This window comes from Terrapene carolina, unplaced genomic scaffold (genome assembly GCF_002925995.2).
Source record: "Terrapene carolina triunguis isolate 2854851 unplaced genomic scaffold, T_m_triunguis-2.0 Scaffold33891, whole genome shotgun sequence".
In the NCBI taxonomy this organism is placed as follows: domain Eukaryota; kingdom Metazoa; phylum Chordata; order Testudines; family Emydidae; genus Terrapene; species Terrapene triunguis.
Genome location: NW_020698242.1, coordinates 8,670,554 through 8,686,144, shown reverse-complemented (window position 1 = coordinate 8,686,144; position 15,591 = coordinate 8,670,554).

Sequence of the window (15,591 nt, the reverse complement as noted above, 5' to 3'; positions counted from 1 at the left end):
GAATGTCAGTCCTGAGGTAAGGATGAAGAGGAAGGGGTTACATGGGAAGCAGCCCAGAGAATATCAGCAGCAACGGAGTTAAAGGAAGCAGCATGTAGCTTCTATTTGTAGGGTCCCTCGGTTGGGACCTGGAGCAGTGGGCAGGCACAGGTCCCCCCACCTGCCATGGCAGAGTGGCCAAAGCCCCGAGAAGGGGGACAAGCTTCGTGTAGAAGCTAAAGCACAGAGCTGGAATTGAAAGGGCTCTGGGACAGGGCTGAAGACCCTGCAGAGGGCCACCCATTTGTTGGACTGTTATCCCAGGAAGGGGACAAACTTGAAGGAGTGAACCTAGCTGAGGTGAGAAGAACTGATAAGACAAAGAGTCTCTAGGGAGAAAGCCCTGGGGGCACTGCTCCATACCAGGGCAAACACGGACTTAACCTTTGCCCAGAAGGTCTGAGAACTGAACCCAGAACCAGGGCTTCAGATACCGACAAGGGCACAGTGATAGGGCCTGGTGGACCTTTTACCCCGGACGGGGTTTGTTTGTTTGTTCACGTATTGACTGTGTGTGACCTGGCTGGAAAGTCAAGCCACTGAAGGCCCACCTGACGAGGTTAACAACCAACAAGGGATGCTGGGAGGAGAGAGAGAGAGAAAGAAAGAGTGCAGACTTGCACTCAACTAACAGGAGGCACTCACGAAAGCTGAGTGCTCCCCGTCACAGTTGGATTCAAAGTTTTAAGTTCAAGAGCATCAGTAATAAGGACATTTTCACCTTAATAGAGCAGGTCAGTGTACTTGAAAACAGGAAATAAAGAGACGACACATGGTTACTGCTCTAGAAAGCCGCTAGTAGACGCTGAGATCTGCTGCAAAACTAAGGCTGGTTTATGAAACTGTACTATAAGGCTTTCCCAAGCTTTAGATGAAGTCCTATTTTTTTCCCTCCAGTAACATGGTGGTAGATTTCTTTACTGATTAAATTATGGAGAGAGATGTCACCTCTCAGCAGGAGCAGAATTAGTAGAGCCAGGAGAAATGACCAGAGTGGAGCGTGAGCACTGTGATATGGTTGAAATCAGACATGTTCCTAAGTGGCAATGCTGAAGTTACTGAAGAAACTGAAGTATCAGCAAATTAATCTCTTCATCGTGTACTTTGAACTAGGGGAAGATGGCATCTTTGAACATTTTATTCTCATACTCTAGAAAGTGATTCAACTTCTGGAGTAGAGATCACAGTATTCGCCCATCAATGACAATTGGGTGCTCCCAGATCTTCCCAGAAGTATTACTTTTGCAAGTAATACTTTGGCCACTGTTATGGGTTGGATGTAACTATCACCCTTTATTTAAGATAGCGGTAAAAAAACAACATTTAGCTCCTTTATGGAACCAGGTACCTGAAACAGTAGGAGTCACCACCCAGAACACAAGCACATCACCATCAAAACAAAGGCACATTCAAGGGTTTTTTGCTGGGTATTGCTTTGGTAAAAGAGTGAGTGTGTGGGGGGGAGGGGGGAAGGAGCAGAAAGTCAAGCACCCATCCTGAACAAGCACGGGGAGCCTTGCCTTGGGAAAAAAACTAGATAGAGAGCTTTTGGGGCTGACTGCTGGCTGAAAGAGGCTTGGAACGGTGAGCAAAGAAACGGTCTTCTGTTTGATTTCTCCTGTGTCCAGGAAAACAGGACTTTATTCATTCTTTGTAATTAAAGAGAATTGCATCAGAGATACCTGACTCTATAATCAATTTTTCCTGAAACAACCCACAGAATCTCTATTTTTGGCTAATTGCTCAAGTCAAAAGTGGGGATAACAATACCATTCAATATGTTGGCAACTACTTGTTCAGTGAAAGGTTAGGTGGCCAAAATACCCTAACTATTCATGGGTCTCTGATAGCCTAGGTTTGGACATATATACTTCATGTTTATTCATATGGAAAAATGTGTAAAGTAGTTGAAAAAAAAGATTAAGTACCTGGAAAATAAACGGCATTGAACATGAGAATATAAAAGCACACAAAATTTGAAAGAAATTACAGCAAGTGACTATTTCAGGTCTGCAGTATTAGTTGCCAGGAAACTCTACAATTTACAGGTTTACCTGATCACATTTCTGTCACTTGGGACTGTAGTTTGTTTTCAAAGCCCAAGAGTTCCTCATTCAACATACAGTAAAACACTAGTTTCTTGTTGCATGATGGATGTAAATACTATACTGTGCCAAGGATCACAGCTGTCCTGCTGAAAGATTTCCTTTACTTGTAACCACAAGTCTAAAATATTTGTATGGGTTTTTTTCCCCACTGCTTGGAGAATGAGTGAGTGAGAGTGTGAGTGTGTGTGTGACAGAAGTGAACAAGGGTGAGACTGGGTTCAGGAATTTTACACCAGATTCCTTCTCCTCCCACTCACACACTTCTTGTTTCTGGATACAACCATCTATAATTGTTATACTCCTTACTACCTTTCCACCACATTGCCTTCTTCATTATTAACACAGGCCCAGATTTTTGGAGCTGTGTGCACAATTTCAGTCAGACAGCTAACCAGCCACATGCAGGCACAATCATGATCATTGCACACCAAAACTAGATATGTGCATGCCCCGTTTTAAAAAATCTGGCCCATGATGTTACTGTGCATGACACTTTCTGTACCAAAAACTGAAATAGACAAAATGTAGGCTGTGTTCTGAGAAAATTAGACCTCCCTTTCCCATCGAGGGCAGGAGGATCCTCTGATTTTGGAAGTGAAATATTGTTGGAGGAAATATATAAGGTTCTGAATTGTAGGCCACTAGAGAAAACCTCATTGATGAGATTTTTGCCCTAAATTCTAGAAAGCCTTCAAGGACCAACAAGCCTCATTTTGCTAAAACTGTTTATATTCACATAAAGATAGAGTCTCCCCCTCCCCTCCCAATGCCTTACCCGGCTTTGTCCTTCTTACAGATCCCACTGAACGCCTGTTACAGATATTTGCAAATAATGAGGCAAGCTGATTAAGCAATGTAGTAACTGGGATATTTGAATCAAACCAGATTTGTGATAAGCAGAAAACATCCAGAAAATATACGCCGATTTGACTGTATAGTGTTTATATATAATTTATAAGCCCCAATCAGAGTATTTTAATGGGAAATGTTACCCTTGTGAAAGGGTGAATTGTCTTATCAAATGTATTTCTACTTATACTAAGTTTGCAGCAGATAATTTCTTATACTCAGTTGACCCTGTCTTCTTTACAGCTGACATTATGGATTCATTTAAATCACAAATGAGTTATAGATATATATTGTATCCAAAACTCTACATTAAAAGAGTGTTAAGGTTGCTAAGTCAAGCTCTCAAAAATTAGGAATTGCCAGAACTAAGGTTGTCTGTGCCTAGCAGGAACTCATATTCTGACTCTTGGACAGATCTTTCTTCACCTATAAACTGAGTAAATTTCTTTGGACATGATTAATGTGGCATGAACAGAGCTTTCAAGGTATTAAGTCAAATTCAGACCAGGCATAAGTGAAAGATTTTAACTGAACAACAACTATTTATTTTAGGGATGAATTGGGTCATGATTTTCATATTTACATCATGGGTGGTGGGTATCAAAGACAGGGGAACGCACAGCCTACCCAAACTGCCTGAGTGGCCCCCTCCGTCCTGCTTCCTGCCACAGCTGTTCTTTCCCATGTGGACAAGTCCTGGGGCAGTGGTGCCGGAACCGGGGGGAGGCAAGGGGCCATATCCCTCCCACTTTTTGCCATGGCAGACTCCGCCCCCTTCCCCTCTTTTTCCCCCCGAAGGCCCTGGCCACCACCCCATCCCCCAGCCAGACCAGCGTGGAGCCCAGCCAGGGAGGTGGGCTGGAGGGTCTGCCATGGCTCCCTACAGCTTCCCTCCTGGCTCTTATCATGGCCAGGCTGCAGCTCCGAGGTCCCTCCACCCTTCCGGCCGGAGCCGGGTTGGGGAGAGCTGTATGGGCAGCTGTGGGGAGCCTGGGTCCCTCCACCTGCCCTGGGCTGGGGGCCGTGCTGCCTGCCCACTCAGCGCTCTGGGGTGGGGGCACTCTGGGGCTGGGAGGGAGCCTCTGGGCTCCGGCGGAGGAAGGGGGGAGAGAGGGGCAGGGCCCCAGGCAGAAGGGGCTGGCCAGCTGCGGGCTCGCCTCCCCAAGCCCACAGTTCAATGTCTCCAATGGATTTACACCAGGGATACATTTAGCTGTGTGACTAAAGCGGGATTAGATGTGTGTGAGAACTACCAGGCCTGTAGTTAGTGTATATTCGATGAATGATTAACCAGATACTCAGCCTTCCTAAGGCTGGTATGCACTGCTCTGGCTGCACAGGGCCACCACCATATCTCCTAATACCACCATTCTTCCAGTGTCCCAACCCAGTACGGAGGCATTAGAGCTCAGTCAGGATACCATCGTGTCCAGCTGATCCCCGGTGGCTCGAAAAGCAGCATAACCCGGAGCAGCCTAGAGACGCTTGCCAAAGCTGGGTTCAGAGGGCTGTAGCAGTGGCTTGTCACGTTTGCCCCCTCCCATAGACTTATGCTGAGCCTAACCTTGCCAGTCTGTAGGATCAGGTGCATAGCATTAACCGTAGCAAAAGCCAAGAGAGTCTGTATTAAAATACTGCTTCTGAATGTGAGACTGCTTAAACAGAAGATTTATAGTGAAATAAAGTAAACATCACCGCTGTTATATACCTAAATATTCTTGCAAGAATACTTCATGATTATTTATTTGATCAGTACTTCCACTATAATAAGTAAGACTATATAGCAGGGGTGGCCAACCTGTAGCTCCGGAGCCACATGCGGCTCTTCAGAAGTTAATATGTGGCTCCTTGTATAGGCACCAACTCCGAGGCTGGAGCTACAGGTGCCAACTTTCCAATGTGCCGGGGGGTGCTCACCTGCTCAATCTCTGGCTCTCCCACAGGCCTGCCCCTCACTCCACCCCTTCTCGCCCCCTCTCCGAGCCACCATGCCCTCACTCCTCCCCATCCCTGCCCCAGAGCTTCCTGCATGCCACGAAACATCTGATCAGGAGGTGCGGGGAAGGAGGGGGAGGCGCTGATCGGCGAGGCTGCCGATGGGTGGGAGGCGCTGGGAGCAGGATGGGGGAGCTGATGGGGGGCTGCTGACGTATTACTGTGGCTCTTTGGCAATGTACATTGGTAAATTCTGGCTCCTTCTCAGGCTCAGGTTGGCCACCCCTGCTACATAGCACTTTTATAACATCATATTGCTGTACAAACACCAGTTAATCCTCTCAATATTCTTGAGAGGAAAGTAAGCAACTGAGACAAAGGAAGCTTAAATGACCTGCCCAAGACAACATAGTTAGGGCCATAATTATATTTGGCATTAACTCCATTGATTTTTCAATGGTATATAACAACTGTAAATATTGTAAATGTGGACTAACGTTATGGTTTATCTGAAACAGAATGAAAACATTGCTTTTGCAACATCACACAAGACCAAGTTTTATTACCTCTGCTACCAGGAGGAAGAATAGTTTGTGGTTAGAGCACAAAACTGGGAGTCAAGAGATAAGGCTTCAGTTACCAACCCTTTCACAAACTTTTCTTGTGAACTTGGGCAAGTTACTTAACTTGTGTGTCTTTGTTTCCCCAGGTAAAATGAGAATTTCTACCACCTCACAGGGTGGTGTGAGCCTTAATTAAGAGTTGAATACTACGTTAATATCCTCAGATAGAAGGTGCTATCAAAATGCAAATGTTGTTACTGCACCATGAAAGATTCTATGAGACCCTTACAAAAGAATAAAAACCTTTACGGTTTTTACCCTGAAAAAAAGAAGCATAAAATATAATGGAAATGCATTTTAAAGGGAATCTCTCCTCAACAGCTAATATGCATCATTTAACTTTATTTCCTTCCCTAACAATATTTTTCTATAACTGAAAGTGACAAAATGTGATGAGCACGCTTTAAAAAGGAGTGGTTGGAACACTCATTTCCTTTTCACAGCAGCATCAGTTTGAGAACATGACACATTAACTTAAGCAAGAGGGGCAGACCGCAGTCAGCGTGAAGTGAAATCAGGCTAGAATAATTCAGCCCAGTCAGCCATCAGGCGGGACAAAAAACTCTGATAACTGTCTCTTCCACGCTTTCAACATTTATGCTTTTGGATGATATGTAAAAAGAGAGACTCTGAGAATCTACAGACATTAAAAATGCCCTGGCACTTTTCAGAGGAGTTGGGGACTTCATTCTTGCGTGCTGGCCACATTACATCTCTGCCAACTAAATTCCTGCTTCAGTTTCAAGTAAATTAACTATTCCCCCCAGTTCAATGCACGGCTGTGCATCCAACTTGGATGAACAATTACCACAACTGTGTGCACACATGATACACACTTGTGAACATTTGGATATTTTGTGAAATACTGAACATCTGGGCCAAAATATCACTCTGATGTAGTTTCCATACAGTAGATTGCAATGGACCTGTATTTTAAATGATATTGTACCCTCATGTAGAATTTGCTTTTGAAAATATTATAGTTGCTCCTTGTTCACGGCTTTTGTTTTGTTAAACAAAATATCTAATGAGAGTGTTTTATAAAGAGGAGCCAATGAAAAGTAATAGCCATTTCTCTGGATTACCTCAGAGTGGAAGCACCACAAATATCACTTCTTCCTCCTGTCAGGGGATTTTTCACCATTTCAGCTGATGGGACAGCACATTGGTTCTATCAAACTGTGTTTCATTTCTTTTAATCCTGTCCTTCACCCATTCTTCAAAGTGTTGGTAAAATCAAGTTTCAGAGTGGTAGCCGTGTTAGACTGTATCAGCAAAAACAAAAAGGAGTACTTGTACTTTGTTAGTCTCTAAGGTGCCACAAGTTATTCTTAATGGATAATGGCAGTTAAAAAAAGAGCACAGCCAACATGCCTTTATTTGCACGTTGAGATGTCTGTTAATGTTAAATACAAATGTACGGCATTGTCTTAAAAAAATCTGTTGGGAATGTGCACAGAAGTCACTACTAGGTCAGGAAACCTATGAATTTAAATAGATAAAGTCCATTTTTTGACTGCTTGGCCATGCCCTGTAAAACCCCTCCATGGCTCCTCTAATGAAAGACTTTCCAGGATGTTTGGAGGTAGGGAGATTCAGAGTGATGCTGGACAACTACTTACAAACATACTCTGCTACCCGTGGTTTTTCTCTCATGCGCCTGTGTGTAACCCTGACAGACCCTGCCGTTGGCGGGCGGGATCGAATTGGGGACCTCTGGAGCTTAGTGCATTAGCCTCTACCGCATGAGTTAAAAGCCAACTGGCTGTTAGCTAAGGCTGTAGAGCAAACTCATTAATCTCTCTAAGTGGTCTTGGTGCCACTAAATGGGACAGAACACCACACTGAGGAGGTGTGTGCGTTACATAATTCCCCTAGCTGAGGAAACGCGTCCCGAGCTTCAGAAACCTCCCAGTTGAAATCGTGGATGAGCCATCACTTGTAACGCAGACAGAGCCCAGTCGTCAGTGGGTGGGATCGAACCTGGGACGTCTAGAGTTTAGTGCATGAGCCTCTCCCACATGAGCTAAAAGCCAACTGCCTGTTAGCTAAGGTTGTAGAGCAAACTCATTAATCTCTCTCTCTGATCTCAGTGCCACTAGATGGGACAGAACACCACACCCAGGAGGCATGTGGGTTACATGTGCACTCGCCAGAATTCAGCCCGTGGTTTTGAGTGGCCTCCATAGATACATAACATGCAATATAATACGATTTCATTTTAGTACACTAGACTAGCATTGAAATTTGTTGCTGTTGCTGTAAGAGGCTGCTACTTCTACAGTTGGTGACAAAACACTTCTTGCTTTATGGATTATGGCATGAGATTTTCACTCCACTAGAAACCTAGTGCTCTGAGTTATTGCATAGTCGTGCTTCCTCCCCGCCCCCGCCTTAATTCAAGATAATGTCAAGAGTGTCCAGTTCTTTCTTTGAGACTAGTTGCAAATTAAGTATTTTCTACTTCTGTAAAAGGGAGTTGGCTGCCTGCAGGCAAAGCATTTTGCAGAGAGGAGTGCAAAGCCTCTTGCAAAACCCAGAACTTCCTTTGTGACTACCTAAGGACACACTTCTGATTCACAGCAAGCCTCTCTTTTTTTTAGCCATATATGGCAATCCCTTAAAAGAAAAGCAAATCAGGTAAAAATCGAGGACATCACAGAGAAAACCACAGGAGATGGCTAAATGCAGAGCTTAATGATACATGCATGACAGCAGCAGCATGTAGGCTTAGATTATTTATACCTTTTATGGTAAGGCTCTGGTGCCGTTCTACTATACAAAGGTCAGATTACACAGGGAATCAGTGGTCTGGGCCTGTGGCAGTTCTGTATTACTCAGCATTTTAACAATACTCCAGCAATGCTGTAAGTATATATGTGCATTCTGAAAAGCCACATAAAGTCACGGTAAGAGCCAGAACTCAATGACATGAATTACAGGTATAATATAATGACTCTGTGCAGTTTCATGAGACCTAGCTGGGAATGGGCGACGGGCCTGCTCTGTTCATTCCCTCTGAAACATGTGGCATTGCCACTGTCGGAAGACAGGATCCTGAGCTAGATGGACCTTTGGTCTGACCCAGGATTGTTCTAGCGACAACCTGGACCAAATTCATCCATGGTTTAATTGCACTGTGTTCAAGAGATGAATTTGGCCCTATCACAAGACAGAGTTTTGCAATACAACAATTAAAATGATGAATATTCAGAAGCTAAAGGGAGCAGCAAACACATATTTCTTCCATTTGGTTTTAAATGATAAGAAAGATGGATTATTTTGAATAATGCTAGGAAGTAAATTCCATAACCAAAGCCTGATGACCCAACTGCAACTGCACTGTACTACAGCGTGATAAATCGAGGTTCCAGGCTATCCAGGGGTACTTGGGATGATAGGGTGATGAAAATGCAACTGAACTGACACTGCCTTTGGTGACACAGACTCTCTCTAATGATGGCAATCTCTGAGAGGGCTAGTGTGCCTCCAGATACATATGTCAATGCTGACACAAGGGAAGGTGCAGGAGATCTATGATGAAGGTAAATTAAAAGTTCTATATCCTGTTTCATTGCCCCAGAGGGTGATAGCCCCTTTGATACATATATTAGGCCAGTGTGAGTCCGATGACGAAGAAACAATTCAGATATAGCCTCTGACTCAAGAAGACAAAAAAAAATTGGCTTCAAAGAAATATTAAAATTTAGGTAGCTAATTCTGCTGGATAAAAATGCATAGACTGCTAAATGTATCATTTAAATTCTAGGTTAAGTTGTCGGTCTGAGAAAAGGCTCTGCCTTAAGTGACACTTAACAGTAGCTTTAGGAAGCAATTTATTACACTGGAATTAAAACCTGAGATTTCCTTTTCAAGACACTGACTACTTTTGATGAAGCATTATCTAGAATATTTATCCAGCTGCAACCAAAGTCTTTCATTCCTGAAATTTAGGTTTTCTGTAGCCTTGGTAAAGGAATAAAAAATAAACCCTGAGCTACCTCTTTGAATATTCTATCATTTGTTTTTTGGTGGTGGTGGTTGGGTTTTTATTCTGTTTTGTTTACAGTGTCTAACTACAGTTTTGTAAAAAACTTTGGCCTTGCAAACCAATACACATTTATCTCTAGCTTACAGTGCTGGCCACAAATGCTTCCTGGGCTTTGTGGTTTTCTTTTTCTTACTTCTTTCTTTCTTAATTTTCCAGCATTTGCTCCAGTTTCCTTAAATGGCTATTTTATATATACTCTCCATTTCTCAGTTGAGCCCCATCACTTGAGATATTTAAACTAGATTGGACAGAGCACTAAAAAATACTCTGAAGGGAATGCTCTTTCATTTGCAAGGGGGATGGTCTAGTTCAGGGGTCGGCAACGTTCGGCACGCGGCTCGCCAGGGTAAGCACCTTAGCGGGCCGGGCCAGTTTATTTACCTGTTGATGCGGCAGGTTCGGCCGATCGCGGCCCCCACTGGCCGCGGTTCGCCGTCCCGGGCCAATAACTAGCCAGTGAACAGAGGCTCAAAGTCACCCTCTTTGTAGGCCCGTAGCAGTGGGGATGTGGCTAAAGAAAAGGGGCTTTCTAGCAATCTCTGTCTACTGGTCTGGAATGGTCTCTTGAGACTGGCCATTCTAAGTTGAATTAGAAGCCAAATTGACCATAGGACTAGGGATTTGCAAAGGCCACCTTTTCTCCCACCCATGGAGCTCCTGGGCCAAACAAACCTCAGAAGGATTAGAGTACCTGGCCTCCAGTTTATATGATTAATCCACAAAAAAGTTAGGAAAATCAATGCAACAGAAAAACAAGAATGCGTAAAACCATACATTCACTGAGTTATTGACCTTCAAGGGCTAATTAAAGGTGGAAGAAAAACCTAACTCAGATTAAGAGGCTTGGTCTTCCCTTATCCTATTTGCATATTTTTTTCTCACTGACATTAATGGGAAATCCATATACAGATTCAGGAGGAAGTTAAAATTTAACTCATGGAAGTCTGGAATTAACATGATCCTAACAATCCTCTACTCAATCCCCAAAATGTATTTTGCAATAGCAAAAATGAGTACCCTATAGTGCCACTAAATGTTTCTAAATCTGAGCAAAAAAAAAATCTCTTCGTAAATCTAGTTAGAATTTTAGCTTGAAGAGTTGTCATTGGAATACCTAATGGTGGTTTGTCAGCTAGACAACACCCAAGTTATCTAGCATCAAAGGTATTTTAATTATACTGTACATTTATTACAAAAAAATTTCATGTAGCTTCCTGAGAGAGTCAAACCAAGGATGGAGTTTGGCCTATATTTTACATGTTGTCTTTAGAGATCATGGGAAAAATTCTGCTTAAAGACATATAAAATGTGCATCTATGTACCTAAGCACAGATTTGAGCACTCAGATGTGGGCTCTATGAAGGCATACAGATTTGAAAATTAGGACTGATGTATTTCTCTTTATTAAGAAACTTCTTGTGTTTCTTTATTAAAAAGGCATTTTTCTTTTGCATGAAACAGTCTTAATTTCTGGACACCATCTGCTTCTATTGCTTATTCCACACCTACAGTTATAATCCTACTGAGTGTGAATTTGTAATTGTTCCTATCACTGCCAAGTCTGATGTCACAATCAGGGTAAATTTAAAATAATTTTTACTGTCTAATTTTCTGTTGTAAGCACACTATTGCCACCTTGTGGATGTAGGACCAGTTTGTGTAAGGAATTTGGAAAATCTATAAACAAGCCACTAACTTCTATAAGTTTTTACTTTTATTATACCAACTTTCTATTAATTTTTAGCGCACTCGTCACAGCAATATATGATGCCTTTTACAAGGCTTAAATTTATTCAGTAAAGTTTCATTATTTTTTTCATGTTATCTTACCGTAATGTCAGTTTGGCACACATACTTTTTCATACTAACACTACACCATAGTTTTTACAATACCAGTGGAAGTGGAAAGAATTATGTACATCATTGAAGCGACAAGAGGAATTATTTCCTTTAAGGTAGGCAAAATGTAATTAATCACATTAGAATAAGATAACATCCTTGTGTTTTAGAAAAAGTACCATGGGATTTTCAGCAGTTACAAGTGGTCGGGATTGCAATTTTAAGTCTACTAAGGATTTTCAAATAATGGTTCATTGGATAGCTGAAGGAAATAGGTAAGTGTTAGTCTCCTCAGCAGCTGATGGCAGAGACAAATGACCAGGTGCCTACAGGTCATTTACACTATTAAGCCATAACAAAATATACAAACATGTAGGCACAGAATGAAGGAAAGAAAGGATAAATATGTTACATGTGTTTGTTAGGCACAGACCTGCTCTGCTCCTGAGCTAATGTTTATAAACAAAATCATTTATTTTAAAAGTTCATATTTGAGTTACCTCTTTTGACTTGTTAAAAATATGCTGTAAACAGGAACACGCTTGAAGCATGAGTGTAGAGTTTGACTCATCTCCAACATCTCATGAAATCTTATTATTGCCCTAGTAGCCCCTAGACCAGGGGTCGGCAACATTTGGCTGACGCGGCAGGTTCGGCCAATCGCGGCCCCCACTGGCCAAATGGGGAAGTGGCCCGGGCGAGGAAAGTGCTGCATCGTATGTGAAAATAGTGGTGAACACACTTAGAACAAAAAATGGCATCAATTTACGCATTGTGTAACAAATCTTCATGCAACTTTTAGTTCCATGAATTCTCTTCTCCTGATAAGAAAAAAGTGTTACTCTAAGGCAGGGATCGGCAACCTTTGGCACGCGGCCCGCCAGGGTAAATCCCCTGGCGGGCCGGACCAGTTTGTTTTCCTGCCGCGTTCGCAGGTTTGGCCAATCACGGCTTCCACTGGCCGCGGTTCGCTGTTCCAGGCCAATGGGGGCTGCGGGAAGCAGCACAGGCTGAGGGATGTGCTGGCCCCCGCTTCCCACAGCCCCCATTGGCCTGGAGTGGTGAACCGCGGCCAGTGGGAGCAGCGATCGGCCGAACCTGCAGACGCGGCAGGTAAACAAACCGGCCCGACCCGCCAGGGGGCTCACCCTGGCGAGCCGCGTGCCAAAGGTTGCCAATCCCCGCTCTAAGGATTATGGTGCCATCAAATAACTTTTAACTCTATTAGTGACAGTAATGAAAAAAAACCAATTTCTATTGATTTAATACCAGAGCGAGGTATTGTTATTATATAAAGAGAAAGCAATCTTTTTCATCAGTAGATCTCAAAGCACTTTACTAAAGAGGTCAATATCCTCAGCATGGAGAGACTTGCCAAAGTCACCCAGCAGGCCAGTGGCAGAATTGGGAATAGAACCCACGGTCTCCGGAGTCCAAGTCCTGAGGTCAAACCCTCCAGTTTTAACAGGATGCGTTCAGCGCTAGTATTTCTGCAGGACTCGGACTCCACGTTAAAGGTTTAAAAAGAAAAGTAATGAAGAATCTGCTTCAAATATTACAATAGATTTGTCTCTAATTTGCTTTGTGTGGAAAAAGTGACATGGTTGGGTGTAGAAGAGGCTGAATCATGACTGTTATTGAATGTTAAATGATGAAGCTGCTAACCAGTCCCCTGTCTAGCACCTGATTTATGAAATGGCGCCAATGGCTTTGAAGGAAGTTGCTCATCTTCCTCTCAAGCCTAAGCCTCAGCACTGAAGTTTGATGGGAGACCAAAAAAGTGAACTAGACAGGGGTAAATAAGGGCAATTTAAGCAGCATATCTCTGTTGAAGGTTACTTTCCCTGAAGTCAAAAGAAATCCTTGAAACAATTATTGATTTGAAAATGGCAAGTTCTGTGAACAATTATGCACCAACCTCAGCTTAGTCAGGTAATAATAGTCTCGTAAATGTTTATATTTCAGATTCAAAGAATGCCCCATGCCCAGCACTGTCCCTGTAACCTTGCTTTCCACTCTCAGCACATTATTTATAGCCTTTATTTTGCAGTCAGCAAACCGGCATAACACTAATCATTTTTCCAACAGCAGGACTGCAGCTTAACTCTTAGAACCTGAGTTTTTTTGTATATCTTTCCTCTAAGGGTTTTAACCTCAAGGAGGTGCCAAGAAAACTCTGCTGTACTCTCATACCCCACCTTCTTGTCCCTAGTCTCTCCCAGCTATGTCTTTAGCCCTTCCCACGTCTCGCAAGAAAGCTGTTTCCACAGTCCCCCACATCTAGCTACCACTGAGCCCTGTTTAGCTGCTCTTGCAAGCTTCCTGCTGAATCACTGCCTGCTGGCTGTTAATTGCATAACGTTGGCACTACTGCAAGGTGAGGCCAGTCAACATTCACTGCAGTCAAGTCACAACTTGACTCTGCCTCCTAGTGAGGAGAAATTCTCCCTCCTCCTGCAACAGTGCTCCATAGCAGTCTAACTGCAGACCTTTAAGAAATGGTTAATCCTCAATTAATGGTTAATCCTTTGGGGGTCAGCCAGGACCCCAGAATTATGAATCAACATAAATAAGGAAGGACCATAAGTTTCTTCCAGGACCGGGGACTTCCAATCTTATTCTTTTTTTATATCTTACACCATTTTCTTTATCCTTCCTCTTACCTGACCTGGGCAGAACTCCAGTCTTTTCTTATGTACAGAGGAAAGCAAAAAATGTATTTACCACTTCCTATCCTATTTCCAGATGAACAGCCCTGAATTTAAGTAGCTCAGGAGGTTCTTTTACTCATTCTTTGAAAAGGGATGGGTTTTTTGCAGTTCACAATCTTATTTTATTATTCTGTCCCTATTAGAACTTCCCAGTTCTTGTGTTTCTTAAATATTCCCTGTTTCATCTCTACAAATTTCACTTCCCCTTTTACCCAGATGTTACTGACCTTTTGGGTCAAACTTTTAAAACAGCCTGACCTCTTGCAAGCATTCAACTTGATTATATGCAGACACTGATGTGTGTGCAAGTCCTGATATATGCGAGTATATATTAGTGTCCAAATCATGGGTTGCACTAGAATTTCTTTATATGCCTTATTGTAAGTCTGGCCCTGACTGTGGGCTCTGCTCCTGAACAGTATCGAAATTCGTCCTAGTTTTCCACTTTTGATTTCCCAGTAGCTCCAACCAATTTCCTTAAATGCATCATCATATTTTTACACCAATCTTGTTAAAGTCTATTATCCCTGTGTTCTACACACCCACACTCAGCTTTTCAAGCCAGAAGACATGATCATTGGATCTGAGGCCCCTGTAAACTTAACCTTCAGGACTACACACAGCTTATTTACAAAACTTGATTCACAGCAGCCTCTCCTTGTGCTATTCATCATGTAAATCATGCGGTAAAGGAGAGGCTGAAATCCAAAAGATACTGTCATGAATCCACGGCTACCTACGTCATGGCTGTCCCTGAGGTGCACAGTGGGGACATACAGAATGTCATGGCAACAACAGAGGCAAGCGGGAAAGAAAGCCTACATCCTCCTGCCCCAGGGCAGACCCCTCCCAGCACTGTAGAGGGAGACTTTCTCTGAAAGGCCAGCAGCACACGGCCTATAGCATAGGCTGACCCCACCTTAGGCTCTGTACTGCTGGCTCCTTCTGCCCATGATACACAGGCTGGTCCCAGCATTAGAGCAGTATGGGATTCTCCCTAAGGGACCAGCAGTTCAGGGTCTATGACACAGGGGCTGGGCTGGCACTATAGGGCCTATGACACACAGGCTGGTCCTGCAGCACAGGGCCTTTGACACACAGGCTGGTCCTGGCAGTACAAGGCTAGGGCACAGGAGCTGACCCCACAGTACAGGGCCTATGAGACATGGGCTGACTCAGCACTATAGTGCCTATGACAACCGGCTAGCCCTGCAGTACAGGGCTATGATACAGGGCTATGACACATGAGCTGGCCCCGCAATATAGGGCTATGACACACGGGCTGGCCCCGCAGTACAGGGCCTATGAGAAATGGTCTGGCCTCACAGTACAGGGACAATGACACATGGGATGGCTCCACAGTACAGGGGCTATAACACATGGGCTGGCCCCGGCAGTACAGGGCCTATGACACATGGGCTGGCCCCACCGTACAG